Consider the following 19530-nt stretch of genomic DNA (forward strand, 5'->3'; position numbering starts at 1 on the left):
TAGACGCCGAGTAAGGGCGACACAGATGGCAGGGAGGAGTACGAGGGACACTAGAAAGGAAAACGCTCAGGGCTTCACCAGGGATCGGGTGCATTCCTTTCTCCCTCTAACAGAGGTTATCAGTAACCGGGCTAGTCGCTGGGAATCAAGAGTAAGCCAAAGAGGCGTGATCTCTTCTTCCTCACGGACCACCACGGGGTAAACTTACCTACCTGAAACTGGATGGGAAAGGCGATGACGGCCATAAGCGAGAGGTGCGTGGTGTCACGTGAGCTACGGTAGGGGGACGTGATGAGCTGAGTAGGTAAGGGGACGCTTTCTTGACCAAGTGACACCTGAGAAGAGATGAGAAGGGTGAGGCGGCATCGGTCAGCTGCAAACTAAACAGAGGGACACTGCCTGCAGAGGGGCAGCACGGGCCATGCGCCGTTGTAAGTATGCAGGCCTGAGAGGAGGCCACTGTGGGCAGGATGACTGAGAATGGAAGGAAGGAGCTGCAAGACGAGGCCGCAGAGATCACGCTCCACCCTGCCCAGGCGATGCCCTGCCCTGCGGACTAGCACACCCAGAGAGAGAGTACCGGTGCACAGCCAGCTGAGAAGCCTGCTCGAGGATGCAAGGCAAGGCTGCTTCTTTCACCAAGAAAGTCTTGCCTGGTAAACTAAACGGCGTATCGATGGAGCGGACACGTGATTTTACATTCTGAAGCAGGCGCCCCGCCTTACGGAACGGCGACGGTTCTCAGGGGGGCCGGGCAGGAGCCGCTCCGCGCGTCTGTCCCAGGGACCCACCCGCCTGCGGGACCTCCGGCCGCCTCGCAGGAAGCTACGACGCCCAGCCCCGTGGCTACCTGTGCAGCGAGGTGTACTCTGCGGACGCGTGCCACACACACTTCAAGTGGGAGGGCGGCCTGAGTGGCAAGGCGAGAGGCCGGCCTGCCGCGCGTACCAAGAAGGCGCTCTTCGGCCTGGGCCTAGGTGCTTGCGCCACCCCCCTGGGCCTACCGGGCTCTGAGGGCCCTGCCCTGGACCCCCTGCCCCCCTGCCCTTGGTTCAGTCACAGCAGAGGTGGCCACACCCACACCCTCTGTGACCTCGGCGTTCCACCCTCCTGCAGCCCCGCCCGCCCCCCCTCCGCCGGTTGCCCTGGGCTACGGAAGCTGCATCCTGGGGCCAGGGGGTTCCCAGGAGGCCAAGGGAAGACACGATGGCCTTAAGTGAGTCGCAGAGGCCTTACGTGGGCTTGTGTGGTTGGGTTCACCTCTTACGTTTCACCGAACTCTGCGAGAAGACAGGGACCTGCAGCCTCACAGTTGGGCTCCACGGTAAGGTGTGCGGGACAGACCTCAAACTGACCCACGGCATGGAGCGACACCCGCCATCGAGAGGTCTACAAGAGAGCCGCTGCAGCTAGCCCACAGGTCCCAGAAAACTAGATGCCTCTTTATGTAAGTGAGTTTTGGGGAGATTTGTTGCAAAGCATTATCGCAGCAAGAGCTGACTAATACAACGTTCTCCAAATCACTGCCATGTCCACGGCTGCCACCGTGCCTACGTGTAAGGCAACTGTGTCCTCGAACTTTGAGAACTCCTGAATTCTCGGTGCCTCTCCAACACAATGTACGTGGCTAAGGTGTCCCCAGATAACCTCACTAACGTACCACCGAGACCGCCCTAAGCTTTTATTGAACGTAATGCAACGCTCTTTCTATTCGTTCTCTGTTTCTACGTGGGTAAAATGCTTTCCGTCAGTCGAAAAGGATGGAAAATCGGCACAAAACACTCTGTGGATAGTTGTTTTTCACAAAGGAAAATCACAAACGAAACAGGCATTTCGCCGGGTGCAGAGCACTAACGCCCCCTAGTGCCTCTCAATGCCAAGTGGACAGAGGCACTTCATTAAATATCGAATCCCAGCTCTCTCCGCTTGAGAGGGAGAGCAAGCCATTCTCAGGTGGAGGAGGGCTGTTTTCAGCAGCTATCTGCAACGTTCTGTGGACCTGGCCACTGTGTAGCTACAAAGAAACCTTTTGTCTGAGGAAACTAACTAAAGAAACTTGAAAGTGGAGGAAGAGAGAAAGAATGAGACAACACCCTCATCTCGGTGACTCATCCACTTATTCGTTCACTTACCAAATCAAATATCCACTACGCGTAGAGAGTCCTGGGCTGAAAACCCGCACAGAACACGGAGACGTACCCCCATTCGCAGGGAGGTTAGGTACCAGAGAGGGAGACAAGATGTAGATTACCTTACGGCAGTTCCGCACATGTCCTGTTAAAGTGTTTGCAGCTTCAGGGGAGAGAAGGGATCCAGAAATCGCTTGGATTCTCAGTGAAGTCTTCCCAGAGAAGGAGGTGCAAAATAGGCGGACTGGAAGAAACAAAAAAATTAACCTCGTGGGTAGATATGAAACGGAGCAGAGGTTCACAGATACTTAGACCCTGTTCTTTCTTGAAACGTCTGGAAAGTGAAACTGAAGCCAAATTACGGAGGGCCTTGAGTGTCAGTCTTCGGAGCTTGGCCGTACGGGGTTGGCAGCGGGTGCCACGGACGGCTCGGACGAGGGCAAGGGCATAACCCAAGAGCCCTGGGAGGTGTAGGAGAGGTCGCAGCGAGGGAGATAGAAAGGCATGCGATTCTCCGAAGCAGTCACCGTAACCCAGGTGTAAACTCATAAACGGTAGACGCCGAGTAAGGGCGACACAGATGGCAGGGAGGAGTACGAGGGACACTAGAAAGGAAAACGCTCAGGGCTTCACCAGGGATCGGGTGCATTCCTTTCTCCCTCTAACAGAGGTTATCAGTAACCGGGCTAGTCGCTGGGAATCAAGAGTAAGCCAAAGAGGCGTGATCTCTTCTTCCTCACGGACCACCACGGGGTAAACTTACCTACCTGAAACTGGATGGGAAAGGCGATGACGGCCATAAGCGAGAGGTGCGTGGTGTCACGTGAGCTACGGTAGGGGGACGTGATGAGCTGAGTAGGTAAGGGGACGCTTTCTTGACCAAGTGACACCTGAGAAGAGATGAGAAGGGTGAGGCGGCATCGGTCAGCTGCAAACTAAACAGAGGGACACTGCCTGCAGAGGGGCAGCACGGGCAATGCGCCGTTGTAAGTATGCAGGCCTGAGAGGAGGCCACTGTGGGCAGGATGACTGAGAATGGAAGGAAGGAGCTGCAAGACGAGGCCGCAGAGATCACGCTCCACCCTGCCCAGGCGATGCCCTGCCCTGCGGACTAGCACACCCAGAGAGAGAGTACCGGTGCACAGCCAGCTGAGAAGCCTGCTCGAGGATGCAAGGCAAGGCTGCTTCTTTCACCAAGAAAGTCTTGTCTGGTAAACTAAACGGCGTATCGATGGAGCGGACACGTGATTTTACATTCTGAAGCAGGCGCCCCGCCTTACGGAACGGCGACGGTTCTCAGGGGGGCCGGGCAGGAGCCGCTCCGCGCGTCTGTCCCAGGGACCCACCCGCCTGCGGGACCTCCGGCCGCCTCGCAGGAAGCTACGACGCCCAGCCCCGTGGCTACCTGTGCAGCGAGGTGTACTCTGCGGACGCGTGCCACACACACTTCAAGTGGGAGGGCGGCCTGAGTGGCAAGGCGAGAGGCCGGCCTGCCGCGCGTAGCAAGAAGGCGCTCTTCGGCCTGGGCCTAGGTGCTTGCGCCGCCCCCCTGGGCCTACCGGGCTCTGAGGGCCCTGCCCTGGACCCCCTGCCCCCCTGCCCTTGGTTCAGTCACAGCAGAGGTGGCCACACCCACACCCTCTGTGACCTCGGCGTTCCACCCTCCTGCAGCCCCGCCCGCCCCCCCTCCGCCGGTTGCCCTGGGCTACGGAAGCTGCCTCCTGGGGCCAGGGGGTTCCCAGGAGGCCAAGGGAAGACACGATGGCCTTAAGTGAGTCGCAGAGGCCTTACGTGGGCTTGTGTGGTTGGGTTCACCTCTTACGTTTCACCGAACTCTGCGAGAAGACAGGGACCTGCAGCCTCACAGCTGGGCTCCACGGTAAGGTGTGCAGGACAGACCTCAAACTGACCCACGGCATGGAGCGACACCCGCCATCGAGAGGTCTACAAGAGAGCCGCTGCAGCTAGCCCACAGGTCCCAGAAAACTAGATGCCTCTTTATGTAAGTGAGTTTTGGGGAGATTTGTTGCAAAGCATTATCGCAGCAAGAGCTGACTAATACAACGTTCTCCAAATCACTGCCATGTCCACGGCTGCCACCGTGCCTACGTGTAAGGCAACTGTGTCCTCGAACTTTGAGAACTCCTGAATTCTCGGTGCCTCTCCAACACAATGTACGTGGCTAAGGTGTCCCCAGATAACCTCACTAACGTACCACCGAGACCGCCCTAAGCTTTTATTGAACGTAATGCAACGCTCTTTCTATTCGTTCTCTGTTTCTACGTGGGTAAAATGCTTTCCGTCAGTCTAAAAGGATGGAAAATCGGCACAAAACACTCTGTGGATAGTTGTTTTTCACAAAGGAAAATCACAAACGAAACAGGCATTTCGCCGGGTGCAGAGCACTAACGCCCCCTAGTGCCTCTCAATGCCAAGTGGACAGAGGCACTTCATTAAATATCGAATCCCAGCTCTCTCCGCTTGAGAGGGAGAGCAAGCCATTCTCAGGTGGAGGAGGGCTGTTTTCAGCAGCTATCTGCAACGTTCTGTGGACCTGGCCACTGTGTAGCTACAAGGAAACCTTTTGTCTGAGGAACCTAACTAAAGAAACTTGAAAGTGGAGGAAGAGAGAAAGAATGAGACAACACCCTCATCTCGGTGACTCATCCACTTATTCGTTCACTTACCAAATCAAATATCCACTACGCGTAGAGAGTCCTGGGCTGAAAACCCGCACAGAACACGGAGACGTACCCCCATTCGCAGGGAGGTTAGGTACCAGAGAGGGAGACAAGATGTAGATTACCTTACGGCAGTTCCGCACATGTCCTGTTAAAGTGTTTGCAGCTCCAGGGGAGAGAAGGGATCCAGAAATCGCTTGGATTCTCAGTGAAGTCTTCCCAGAGAAGGAGGTGCAAAATAGGCGGACTGGAAGAAACAAAAAAATTAACCTCGTGGGTAGATATGAAACGGAGCAGAGGTTCACAGATACTTAGACCCCGTTCTTTCTTGACACGTCTGGAAAGTGAAACTGAAGCCAAATTACGGAGGGCCTTGAGTGTCAGTCTTCGGAGCTTGGCCGTACGGGGTTGACAGCGGGTGCCACGGACGGCTCGGACGAGGGCAAGGGCATAACCCAAGAGCCCTGGGAGGTGTAGGAGAGGTCGCAGCGAGGGAGATAGAAAGGCATGCGATTCTCCGAAGCAGTCACCGTAACCCAGGTGTAAACTCATAAACGGTAGACGCCGAGTAAGGGCGACACAGATGGCAGGGAGGAGTACGAGGGACACTAGAAAGGAAAACGCTCAGGGCTTCACCAGGGATCGGGTGCATTCCTTTCTCCCTCTAACAGAGGTTATCAGTAACCGGGCTAGTCGCTGGGAATCAAGAGTAAGCCAAACAGGCGTGATCTCTTCTTCCTCACGGACCACCACGGGGTAAACTTACCTACCTGAAACTGGATGGGAAAGGCGATGACGGCCATAAGCGAGAGGTGCGTGGTGTCATGTGAGCTACGGTAGGGGGACGTGATGAGCTGAGTAGGTAAGGGGACGCTTTCTTGACCAAGTGACACCTGAGAAGAGATGAGAAGGGTGAGGCGGCATCGGTCAGCTGCAAACTAAACAGAGGGACACTGCCTGCAGAGGGGCAGCACGGGCCATGCGCCGTTGTAAGTATGCAGGCCTGAGAGGAGGCCACTGTGGGCAGGATGACTGAGAATGGAAGGAAGGAGCTGCAAGACGAGGCCGCAGAGATCACGCTCCACCCTGCCCAGGCGATGCCCTGCCCTGCGGACTAGCACACCCAGAGAGAGAGTACCGGTGCACAGCCAGCTGAGAAGCCTGCTCGAGGATGCAAGGCAAGGCTGCTTCTTTCACCAAGAAAGTCTTGCCTGGTAAACTAAACGGCGTATCGATGGAGCGGACACGTGATTTTACATTCTGAAGCAGGCGCCCCGCCTTACGGAACGGCGACGGTTCTCAGGGGGGCCGGGCAGGAGCCGCTCCGCGCGTCTGTCCCAGGGACCCACCCGCCTGCGGGACCTCCGGCCGCCTCGCAGGAAGCTACGACGCCCAGCCCCGTGGCTACCTGTGCAGCGAGGTGTACTCCGCGGACGCGTGCCACACACACTTCAAGTGGGAGGGCGGCCTGAGTGGCAAGGCGAGAGGCCGGCCTGCCGCGCGTACCAAGAAGGCGCTCTTCGGCCTGGGCCTAGGTGCTTGCGCCGCCCCCCTGGGCCTACCGGGCTCTGAGGGCCCTGCCCTGGACCCCCTGCCCCCCTGCCCTTGGTTCAGTCACAGCAGAGGTGGCCACACCCACACCCTCTGTGACCTCGGCGTTCCACCCTCCTGCAGCCCCGCCCGCCCCCCCTCCGCCGGTTGCCCTGGGCTACGGAAGCTGCCTCCTGGGGCCAGGGGGTTCCCAGGAGGCCAAGGGAAGACACGATGGCCTTAAGTGAGTCGCAGAGGCCTTACGTGGGCTTGTGTGGTTGGGTTCACCTCTTACGTTTCACCGAACTCTGCGAGAAGACAGGGACCTGCAGCCTCACAGTTGGGCTCCACGGTAAGGTGTGCGGGACAGACCTCAAACTGACCCACGGCATGGAGCGACACCCGCCATCGAGAGGTCTACAAGAGAGCCGCTGCAGCTAGCCCACAGGTCCCAGAAAACTAGATGCCTCTTTATGTAAGTGAGTTTTGGGGAGATTTGTTGCAAAGCATTATCGCAGCAAGAGCTGACTAATACAACGTTCTCCAAATCACTGCCATGTCCACGGCTGCCACCGTGCCTACGTGTAAGGCAACTGTGTCCTCGAACTTTGAGAACTCCTGAATTCTCGGTGCCTCTCCAACACAATGTACGTGGCTAAGGTGTCCCCAGATAACCTCACTAACGTACCACCGAGACCGCCCTAAGCTTTTATTGAACGTAATGCAACACTCTTTCTATTCGTTCTCTGTTTCTACGTGGGTAAAATGCTTTCCGTCAGTCTAAAAGGATGGAAAATCGGCACAAAACACTCTGTGGATAGTTGTTTTTCACAAAGGAAAATCACAAACGAAACAGGCATTTCGCCGGGTGCAGAGCACTAACGCCCCCTAGTGCCTCTCAATGCCAAGTGGACAGAGGCACTTCATTAAATATCGAATCCCAGCTCTCTCCGCTTGAGGGGGAGAGCAAGCCATTCTCAGGTGGAGGAGGGCTGTTTTCAGCAGCTATCTGCAACGTTCTGTGGACCTGGCCACTGTGTAGCTACAAAGAAACCTTTTGTCTGAGGAAACTAACTAAAGAAACTTGAAAGTGGAGGAAGAGAGAAAGAATGAGACAACACCCTCATCTCGGTGACTCATCCACTTATTCGTTCACTTACCAAATCAAATATCCACTACGCGTAGAGAGTCCTGGGCTGAAAACCCGCACAGAACACGGAGACGTACCCCCATTCGCAGGGAGGTTAGGTACCAGAGAGGGAGACAAGATGTAGATTACCTTACGGCAGTTCCGCACATGTCCTGTTAAAGTGTTTGCAGCTCCAGGGGAGAGAAGGGATCCAGAAATCGCTTGGATTCTCAGTGAAGTCTTCCCAGAGAAGGAGGTGCAAAATAGGCGGACTGGAAGAAACAAAAAAATTAACCTCGTGGGTAGATATGAAACGGAGCAGAGGTTCACAGATACTTAGACCCCGTTCTTTCTTGACACGTCTGGAAAGTGAAACTGAAGCCAAATTACGGAGGGCCTTGAGTGTCAGTCTTCGGAGCTTGGCCGTACGGGGTTGACAGCGGGTGCCACGGACGGCTCGGACGAGGGCAAGGGCATAACCCAAGAGCCCTGGGAGGTGTAGGAGAGGTCGCAGCGAGGGAGATAGAAAGGCATGCGATTCTCCGAAGCAGTCACCGTAACCCAGGTGTAAACTCATAAACGGTAGACGCCGAGTAAGGGCGACACAGATGGCAGGGAGGAGTACGAGGGACACTAGAAAGGAAAACGCTCAGGGCTTCACCAGGGATCGGGTGCATTCCTTTCTCCCTCTAACAGAGGTTATCAGTAACCGGGCTAGTCGCTGGGAATCAAGAGTAAGCCAAACAGGCGTGATCTCTTCTTCCTCACGGACCACCACGGGGTAAACTTACCTACCTGAAACTGGATGGGAAAGGCGATGACGGCCATAAGCGAGAGGTGCGTGGTGTCACGTGAGCTACGGTAGGGGGACGTGATGAGCTGAGTAGGTAAGGGGACGCTTTCTTGACCAAGTGACACCTGAGAAGAGATGAGAAGGGTGAGGCGGCATCGGTCAGCTGCAAACTAAACAGAGGGACACTGCCTGCAGAGGGGCAGCACGGGCCATGCGCCGTTGTAAGTATGCAGGCCTGAGAGGAGGCCACTGTGGGCAGGATGACTAAGAATGGAAGGAAGGAACTGCAAGACGAAGCCGCAGAGATCACGCTCCACCCTGCCCAGGCGATGCCCTGCCCTGCGGACTAGCACACCCAGAGAGAGAGTACCGGTGCACAGCCAGCTGAGAAGCCTGCTCGAGGATGCAAGGCAAGGCTGCTTCTTTCACCAAGAAAGTCTTGCCTGGTAAACTAAACGGCGTATCGATGGAGCGGACACGTGATTTTACATTCTGAAGCAGGCGCCCCGCCTTACGGAACGGCGACGGTTCTCAGGGGGGCCGGGCAGGAGCCGCTCCGCGCGTCTGTCCCAGGGACCCACCCGCCTGCGGGACCTCCGGCCGCCTCGCAGGAAGCTACGACGCCCAGCCCCGTGGCTACCTGTGCAGCGAGGTGTACTCCGCGGACGCGTGCCACACACACTTCAAGTGGGAGGGCGGCCTGAGTGGCAAGGCGAGAGGCCGGCCTGCCGCGCGTACCAAGAAGGCGCTCTTCGGCCTGGGCCTAGGTGCTTGCGCCGCCCCCCTGGGCCTACCGGGCTCTGAGGGCCCTGCCCTGGACCCCCTGCCCCCCTGCCCTTGGTTCAGTCACAGCAGAGGTGGCCACACCCACACCCTCTGTGACCTCGGCGTTCCACCCTCCTGCAGCCCCGCCCGCCCCCCTCCGCCGGTTGCCCTGGGCTACGGAAGCTGCCTCCTGGGGCCAGGGGGTTCCCAGGAGGCCAAGGGAAGACACGATGGCCTTAAGTGAGTCGCAGAGGCCTTACGTGGGCTTGTGTGGTTGGGTTCACCTCTTACGTTTCACCGAACTCTGCGAGAAGACAGGGACCTGCAGCCTCACAGTTGGGCTCCACGGTAAGGTGTGCGGGACAGACCTCAAACTGACCCACGGCATGGAGCGACACCCGCCATCGAGAGGTCTACAAGAGAGCCGCTGCAGCTAGCCCACAGGTCCCAGAAAACTAGATGCCTCTTTATGTAAGTGAGTTTTGGGGAGATTTGTTGCAAAGCATTATCACAGCAAGAGCTGACTAATACAACGTTCTCCAAATCACTGCCATGTCCACGGCTGCCACCGTGCCTACGTGTAAGGCAACTGTGTCCTCGAACTTTGAGAACTCCTGAATTCTCGGTGCCTCTCCAACACAATGTACGTGGCTAAGGTGTCCCCAGATAACCTCACTAACGTACCACCGAGACCGCCCTAAGCTTTTATTGAACGTAATGCAACGCTCTTTCTATTCGTTCTCTGTTTCTACGTGGGTAAAATGCTTTCCGTCAGTCGAAAAGGATGGAAAATCGGCACAAAACACTCTGTGGATAGTTGTTTTTCACAAAGGAAAATCACAAACGAAACAGGCATTTCGCCGGGTGCAGAGCACTAACGCCCCCTAGTGCCTCTCAATGCCAAGTGGACAGAGGCACTTCATTAAATATCGAATCCCAGCTCTCTCCGCTTGAGAGGGAGAGCAAGCCATTCTCAGGTGGAGGAGGGCTGTTTTCAGCAGCTATCTGCAACGTTCTGTGGACCTGGCCACTGTGTAGCTACAAGGAAACCTTTTGTCTGAGGAACCTAACTAAAGAAACTTGAAAGTGGAGGAAGAGAGAAAGAATGAGACAACACCCTCATCTCGGTGACTCATCCACTTATTCGTTCACTTACCAAATCAAATATCCACTACGCGTAGAGAGTCCTGGGCTGAAAACCCGCACAGAACACGGAGACGTACCCCCATTCGCAGGGAGGTTAGGTACCAGAGAGGGAGACAAGATGTAGATTACCTTACGGCAGTTCCGCACATGTCCTGTTAAAGTGTTTGCAGCTCCAGGGGAGAGAAGGGATCCAGAAATCGCTTGGATTCTCAGTGAAGTCTTCCCAGAGAAGGAGGTGCAAAATAGGCGGACTGGAAGAAACAAAAAAATTAACCTCGTGGGTAGATATGAAACGGAGCAGAGGTTCACAGATACTTAGACCCCGTTCTTTCTTGACACGTCTGGAAAGTGAAACTGAAGCCAAATTACGGAGGGCCTTGAGTGTCAGTCTTCGGAGCTTGGCCGTACGGGGTTGACAGCGGGTGCCACGGACGGCTCGGACGAGGGCAAGGGCATAACCCAAGAGCCCTGGGAGGTGTAGGAGAGGTCGCAGCGAGGGAGATAGAAAGGCATGCGATTCTCCGAAGCAGTCACCGTAACCCAGGTGTAAACTCATAAACGGTAGACGCCGAGTAAGGGCGACACAGATGGCAGGGAGGAGTACGAGGGACACTAGAAAGGAAAACGCTCAGGGCTTCACCAGGGATCGGGTGCATTCCTTTCTCCCTCTAACAGAGGTTATCAGTAACCGGGCTAGTCGCTGGGAATCAAGAGTAAGCCAAAGAGGCGTGATCTCTTCTTCCTCACGGACCACCACGGGGTAAACTTACCTACCTGAAACTGGATGGGAAAGGCGATGACGGCCATAAGCGAGAGGTGCGTGGTGTCACGTGAGCTACGGTAGGGGGACGTGATGAGCTGAGTAGGTAAGGGGACGCTTTCTTGACCAAGTGACACCTGAGAAGAGATGAGAAGGGTGAGGCGGCATCGGTCAGCTGCAAACTAAACAGAGGGACACTGCCTGCAGAGGGGCAGCACGGGCCATGCGCCGTTGTAAGTATGCAGGCCTGAGAGGAGGCCACTGTGGGCAGGATGACTGAGAATGGAAGGAAGGAGCTGCAAGACGAGGCCGCAGAGATCACGCTCCACCCTGCCCAGGCGATGCCCTGCCCTGCGGACTAGCACACCCAGAGAGAGAGTACCGGTGCACAGCCAGCTGAGAAGCCTGCTCGAGGATGCAAGGCAAGGCTGCTTCTTTCACCAAGAAAGTCTTGCCTGGTAAACTAAACGGCGTATCGATGGAGCGGACACGTGATTTTACATTCTGAAGCAGGCGCCCCGCCTTACGGAACGGCGACGGTTCTCAGGGGGGCCGGGCAGGAGCCGCTCCGCGCGTCTGTCCCAGGGACCCACCCGCCTGCGGGACCTCCGGCCGCCTCGCAGGAAGCTACGACGCCCAGCCCCGTGGCTACCTGTGCAGCGAGGTGTACTCCGCGGACGCGTGCCACACACACTTCAAGTGGGAGGGCGGCCTGAGTGGCAAGGCGAGAGGCCGGCCTGCCACGCGTACCAAGAAGGCGCTCTTCGGCCTGGGCCTAGGTGCTTGCGCCGCCCCCCTGGGCCTACCGGGCTCTGAGGGCCCTGCCCTGGACCCCCTGCCCCCCTGCCCTTGGTTCAGTCACAGCAGAGGTGGCCACACCCACACCCTCTGTGACCTCGGCGTTCCACCCTCCTGCAGCCCCGCCCGCCCCCCCTCCGCCGGTTGCCCTGGGCTACGGAAGCTGCATCCTGGGGCCAGGGGGTTCCCAGGAGGCCAAGGGAAGACACGATGGCCTTAAGTGAGTCACAGAGGCCTTACGTGGGCTTGTGTGGTTGGGTTCACCTCTTACGTTTCACCGAACTCTGCGAGAAGACAGGGACCTGCAGCCTCACAGTTGGGCTCCACGGTAAGGTGTGCGGGACAGACCTCAAACTGACCCACGGCATGGAGCGACACCCGCCATCGAGAGGTCTACAAGAGAGCCGCTGCAGCTAGCCCACAGGTCCCAGAAAACTAGATGCCTCTTTATGTAAGTGAGTTTTGGGGAGATTTGTTGCAAAGCATTATCGCAGCAAGAGCTGACTAATACAACGTTCTCCAAATCACTGCCATGTCCACGGCTGCCACCGTGCCTACGTGTAAGGCAACTGTGTCCTCGAACTTTGAGAACTCCTGAATTCTCGGTGCCTCTCCAACACAATGTACGTGGCTAAGGTGTCCCCAGATAACCTCACTAACGTACCACCGAGACCGCCCTAAGCTTTTATTGAACGTAATGCAACGCTCTTTCTATTCGTTCTCTGTTTCTACGTGGGTAAAATGCTTTCCGTCAGTCTAAAAGGATGGAAAATCGGCACAAAACACTCTGTGGATAGTTGTTTTTCACAAAGGAAAATCACAAACGAAACAGGCATTTCGCCGGGTGCAGAGCACTAACGCCCCCTAGTGCCTCTCAATGCCAAGTGGACAGAGGCACTTCATTAAATATCGAATCCCAGCTCTCTCCGCTTGAGAGGGAGAGCAAGCCATTCTCAGGTGGAGGAGGGCTGTTTTCAGCAGCTATCTGCAACGTTCTGTGGACCTGGCCACTGTGTAGCTACAAGGAAACCTTTTGTCTGAGGAAACTAACTAAAGAAACTTGAAAGTGGAGGAAGAGAGAAAGAATGAGACAACACCCTCATCTCGGTGACTCATCCACTTATTCGTTCACTTACCAAATCAAATATCCACTACGCGTAGAGAGTCCTGGGCTGAAAACCCACACAGAACACGGAGACGTACCCCCATTCGCAGGGAGGTTAGGTACCAGAGAGGGAGACAAGATGTAGATTACCTTACGGCAGTTCCGCACATGTCCTGTTAAAGTGTTTGCAGCTCCAGGGGAGAGAAGGGATCCAGAAATCGCTTGGATTCTCAGTGAGGTCTTCCCAGAGAAGGAGGTGCAAAATAGGCGGACTGGAAGAAACAAAAAAATTAACCTCGTGGGTAGATATGAAACGGAGCAGAGGTTCACAGATACTTAGACCCCGTTCTTTCTTGACACGTCTGGAAAGTGAAACTGAAGCCAAATTACGGAGGGCCTTGAGTGTCAGTCTTCGGAGCTTGGCCGTACGGGGTTGACAGCGGGTGCCACGGACGGCTCGGACGAGGGCAAGGGCATAACCCAAGAGCCCTGGGAGGTGTAGGAGAGGTCGCAGCGAGGGAGATAGAAAGGCATGCGATTCTCCGAAGCAGTCACCGTAACCCAGGTGTAAACTCATAAACGGTAGACGCCGAGTAAGGGCGACACAGATGGCAGGGAGGAGTACGAGGGACACTAGAAAGGAAAACGCTCAGGGCTTCACCAGGGATCGGGTGCATTCCTTTCTCCCTCTAACAGAGGTTATCAGTAACCGGGCTAGTCGCTGGGAATCAAGAGTAAGCCAAACAGGCGTGATCTCTTCTTCCTCACGGACCACCACGGGGTAAACTTACCTACCTGAAACTGGATGGGAAAGGCGATGACGGCCATAAGCGAGAGGTGCGTGGTGTCACGTGAGCTACGGTAGGGGGACGTGATGAGCTGAGTAGGTAAGGGGACGCTTTCTTGACCAAGTGACACCTGAGAAGAGATGAGAAGGGTGAGGCGGCATCGGTCAGCTGCAAACTAAACAGAGGGACACTGCCTGCAGAGGGGCAGCACGGGCCATGCGCCGTTGTAAGTATGCAGGCCTGAGAGGAGGCCACTGTGGGCAGGATGACTGAGAATGGAAGGAAGGAGCTGCAAGACGAGGCCGCAGAGATCACGCTCCACCCTGCCCAGGCGATGCCCTGCCCTGCGGACTAGCACACCCAGAGAGAGAGTACCGGTGCACAGCCAGCTGAGAAGCCTGCTCGAGGATGCAAGGCAAGGCTGCTTCTTTCACCAAGAAAGTCTTGCCTGGTAAACTAAACGGCGTATCGATGGAGCGGACACGTGATTTTACATTCTGAAGCAGGCGCCCCGCCTTACGGAACGGCGACGGTTCTCAGGGGGGCCGGGCAGGAGCCGCTCCGCGCGTCTGTCCCAGGGACCCACCCGCCTGCGGGACCTCCGGCCGCCTCGCAGGAAGCTACGACGCCCAGCCCCGTGGCTACCTGTGCAGCGAGGTGTACTCCGCGGACGCGTGCCACACACACTTCAAGTGGGAGGGCGGCCTGAGTGGCAAGGCGAGAGGCCGGCCTGCCGCGCGTACCAAGAAGGCGCTCTTCGGCCTGGGCCTAGGTGCTTGCGCCGCCCCCCTGGGCCTACCGGGCTCTGAGGGCCCTGCCCTGGACCCCCTGCCCCCCTGCCCTTGGTTCAGTCACAGCAGAGGTGGCCACACCCACACCCTCTGTGACCTCGGCGTTCCACCCTCCTGCAGCCCCGCCCGCCCCCCCTCCGCCGGTTGCCCTGGGCTACGGAAGCTGCCTCCTGGGGCCAGGGGGTTCCCAGGAGGCCAAGGGAAGACACGATGGCCTTAAGTGAGTCGCAGAGGCCTTACGTGGGCTTGTGTGGTTGGGTTCACCTCTTACGTTTCACCGAACTCTGCGAGAAGACAGGGACCTGCAGCCTCACAGTTGGGCTCCACGGTAAGGTGTGCGGGACAGACCTCAAACTGACCCACGGCATGGAGCGACACCCGCCATCGAGAGGTCTACAAGAGAGCCGCTGCAGCTAGCCCACAGGTCCCAGAAAACTAGATGCCTCTTTATGTAAGTGAGTTTTGGGGAGATTTGTTGCAAAGCATTATCGCAGCAAGAGCTGACTAATACAACGTTCTCCAAATCACTGCCATGTCCACGGCTGCCACCGTGCCTACGTGTAAGGCAACTGTGTCCTCGAACTTTGAGAACTCCTGAATTCTCGGTGCCTCTCCAACACAATGTACGTGGCTAAGGTGTCCCCAGATAACCTCACTAACGTACCACCGAGACCGCCCTAAGCTTTTATTGAACGTAATGCAACGCTCTTTCTATTCGTTCTCTGTTTCTACGTGGGTAAAATGCTTTCCGTCAGTCGAAAAGGATGGAAAATCGGCACAAAACACTCTGTGGATAGTTGTTTTTCACAAAGGAAAATCACAAACGAAACAGGCATTTCGCCGGGTGCAGAGCACTAACGCCCCCTAGTGCCTCTCAATGCCAAGTGGACAGAGGCACTTCATTAAATATCGAATCCCAGCTCTCTCCGCTTGAGAGGGAGAGCAAGCCATTCTCAGGTGGAGGAGGGCTGTTTTCAGCAGCTATCTGCAACGTTCTGTGGACCTGGCCACTGTGTAGCTACAAGGAAACCTTTTGTCTGAGGAACCTAACTAAAGAAACTTGAAAGTGGAGGAAGAGAGAAAGAATGAGACAACACCCTCATCTCGGTGACTCATCCACTTATTCGTTCACTTACCAAATCAAATATCCACTACGCGTAGAGAGTCCTGGGCTGAAAACCCACACAGAACACGGAGACGTACCCCCATTCGCAGGGAGGTTAGGTACCAGAGAGGGAGACAAGATGTAGATTACCTTACGGCAGTTCCGCACATGTCCTGTTAAAGTGTTTGCAGCTCCAGGGGAGAGAAGGGATCCAGAAATCGCTTGGATTCTCAGTGAGGTCTTCCCAGAGAAGGAGGTGCAAAATAGGCGGACTGGAAGAAACAAAAAAATTAACCTCGTGGGTAGATATGAAACGGAGCAGAGGTTCACAGATACTTAGACCCCGTTCTTTCTTGACACGTCTGGAAAGTGAAACTGAAGCCAAATTACGGAGGGCCTTGAGTGTCAGTCTTCGGAGCTTGGCCGTACGGGGTTGACAGCGGGTGCCACGGACGGCTCGGACGAGGGCAAGGGCATAACCCAAGAGCCCTGGGAGGTGTAGGAGAGGTCGCAGCGAGGGAGATAGAAAGGCATGCGATTCTCCGAAGCAGTCACCGTAACCCAGGTGTAAACTCATAAACGGTAGACGCCGAGTAAGGGCGACACAGATGGCAGGGAGGAGTACGAGGGACACTAGAAAGGAAAACGCTCAGGGCTTCACCAGGGATCGGGTGCATTCCTTTCTCCCTCTAACAGAGGTTATCAGTAACCGGGCTAGTCGCTGGGAATCAAGAGTAAGCCAAACAGGCGTGATCTCTTCTTCCTCACGGACCACCACGGGGTAAACTTACCTACCTGAAACTGGATGGGAAAGGCGATGACGGCCATAAGCGAGAGGTGCGTGGTGTCACGTGAGCTACGGTAGGGGGACGTGATGAGCTGAGTAGGTAAGGGGACGCTTTCTTGACCAAGTGACACCTGAGAAGAGATGAGAAGGGTGAGGCGGCATCGGTCAGCTGCAAACTAAACAGAGGGACACTGCCTGCAGAGGGGCAGCACGGGCCATGCGCCGTTGTAAGTATGCAGGCCTGAGAGGAGGCCACTGTGGGCAGGATGACTGAGAATGGAAGGAAGGAGCTGCAAGACGAGGCCGCAGAGATCACGCTCCACCCTGCCCAGGCGATGCCCTGCCCTGCGGACTAGCACACCCAGAGAGAGAGTACCGGTGCACAGCCAGCTGAGAAGCCTGCTCGAGGATGCAAGGCAAGGCTGCTTCTTTCACCAAGAAAGTCTTGCCTGGTAAACTAAACGGCGTATCGATGGAGCGGACACGTGATTTTACATTCTGAAGCAGGCGCCCCGCCTTACGGAACGGCGATGGTTCTCAGGGGGGCCGGGCAGGAGCCGCTCCGCGCGTCTGTCCCAGGGACCCACCCGCCTGCGGGACCTCCGGCCGCCTCGCAGGAAGCTACGACGCCCAGCCCCGTGGCTACCTGTGCAGCGAGGTGTACTCCGCGGACGCGTGCCACACACACTTCAAGTGGGAGGGCGGCCTGAGTGGCAAGGCGAGAGGCCGGCCTGCCGCGCGTACCAAGAAGGCGCTCTTCGGCCTGGGCCTAGGTGCTTGCGCCGCCCCCCTGGGCCTACCGGGCTCTGAGGGCCCTGCCCTGGACCCCCTGCCCCCCTGCCCTTGGTTCAGTCACAGCAGAGGTGGCCACACCCACACCCTCTGTGACCTCGGCGTTCCACCCTCCTGCAGCCCCGCCCGCCCCCCCTCCGCCGGTTGCCCTGGGCTACGGAAGCTGCCTCCTGGGGCCAGGGGGTTCCCAGGAGGCCAAGGGAAGACACGATGGCCTTAAGTGAGTCGCAGAGGCCTTACGTGGGCTTGTGTGGTTGGGTTCACCTCTTACGTTTCACCGAACTCTGCGAGAAGACAGGGACCTGCAGCCTCACAGTTGGGCTCCACGGTAAGGTGTGCGGGACAGACCTCAAACTGACCCACGGCATGGAGCGACACCCGCCATCGAGAGGTCTACAAGAGAGCCGCTGCAGCTAGCCCACAGGTCCCAGAAAACTAGATGCCTCTTTATGTAAGTGAGTTTTGGGGAGATTTGTTGCAAAGCATTATCGCAGCAAGAGCTGACTAATACAACGTTCTCCAAATCACTGCCATGTCCACGGCTGCCACCGTGCCTACGTGTAAGGCAACTGTGTCCTCGAACTTTGAGAACTCCTGAATTCTCGGTGCCTCTCCAACACAATGTACGTGGCTAAGGTGTCCCCAGATAACCTCACTAACGTACCACCGAGACCGCCCTAAGCTTTTATTGAACGTAATGCAACGCTCTTTCTATTCGTTCTCTGTTTCTACGTGGGTAAAATGCTTTCCGTCAGTCGAAAAGGATGGAAAATCGGCACAAAACACTCTGTGGATAGTTGTTTTTCACAAAGGAAAATCACAAACGAAACAGGCATTTCGCCGGGTGCAGAGCACTAACGCCCCCTAGTGCCTCTCAATGCCAAGTGGACAGAGGCACTTCATTAAATATCGAATCCCAGCTCTCTCCGCTTGAGAGGGAGAGCAAGCCATTCTCAGGTGGAGGAGGGCTGTTTTCAGCAGCTATCTGCAACGTTCTGTGGACCTGGCCACTGTGTAGCTACAAGGAAACCTTTTGTCTGAGGAAACTAACTAAAGAAACTTGAAAGTGGAGGAAGAGAGAAAGAATGAGACAACACCCTCATCTCGGTGACTCATCCACTTATTCGTTCACTTACCAAATCAAATATCCACTACGCGTAGAGAGTCCTGGGCTGAAAACCCACACAGAACACGGAGACGTACCCCCATTCGCAGGGAGGTTAGGTACCAGAGAGGGAGACAAGATGTAGATTACCTTACGGCAGTTCCGCACATGTCCTGTTAAAGTGTTTGCAGCTCCAGGGGAGAGAAGGGATCCAGAAATCGCTTGGATTCTCAGTGAGGTCTTCCCAGAGAAGGAGGTGCAAAATAGGCGGACTGGAAGAAACAAAAAAATTAACCTCGTGGGTAGATATGAAACGGAGCAGAGGTTCACAGATACTTAGACCCCGTTCTTTCTTGACACGTCTGGAAAGTGAAACTGAAGCCAAATTACGGAGGGCCTTGAGTGTCAGTCTTCGGAGCTTGGCCGTACGGGGTTGACAGCGGGTGCCACGGACGGCTCGGACGAGGGCAAGGGCATAACCCAAGAGCCCTGGGAGGTGTAGGAGAGGTCGCAGCGAGGGAGATAGAAAGGCATGCGATTCTCCGAAGCAGTCACCGTAACCCAGGTGTAAACTCATAAACGGTAGACGCCGAGTAAGGGCGACACAGATGGCAGGGAGGAGTACGAGGGACACTAGAAAGGAAAACGCTCAGGGCTTCACCAGGGATCGGGTGCATTCCTTTCTCCCTCTAACAGAGGTTATCAGTAACCGGGCTAGTCGCTGGGAATCAAGAGTAAGCCAAACAGGCGTGATCTCTTCTTCCTCACGGACCACCACGGGGTAAACTTACCTACCTGAAACTGGATGGGAAAGGCGATGACGGCCATAAGCGAGAGGTGCGTGGTGTCACGTGAGCTACGGTAGGGGGACGTGATGAGCTGAGTAGGTAAGGGGACGCTTTCTTGACCAAGTGACACCTGAGAAGAGATGAGAAGGGTGAGGCGGCATCGGTCAGCTGCAAACTAAACAGAGGGACACTGCCTGCAGAGGGGCAGCACGGGCCATGCGCCGTTGTAAGTATGCAGGCCTGAGAGGAGGCCACTGTGGGCAGGATGACTGAGAATGGAAGGAAGGAGCTGCAAGACGAGGCCGCAGAGATCACGCTCCACCCTGCCCAGGCGATGCCCTGCCCTGCGGACTAGCACACCCAGAGAGAGAGTACCGGTGCACAGCCAGCTGAGAAGCCTGCTCGAGGATGCAAGGCAAGGCTGCTTCTTTCACCAAGAAAGTCTTGCCTGGTAAACTAAACGGCGTATCGATGGAGCGGACACGTGATTTTACATTCTGAAGCAGGCGCCCCGCCTTACGGAACGGCGACGGTTCTC

Source organism: Stenella coeruleoalba (genome assembly GCF_951394435.1).
Source record: "Stenella coeruleoalba genome assembly, chromosome: 1".
Lineage (NCBI taxonomy): Eukaryota > Metazoa > Chordata > Mammalia > Artiodactyla > Delphinidae > Stenella > Stenella coeruleoalba.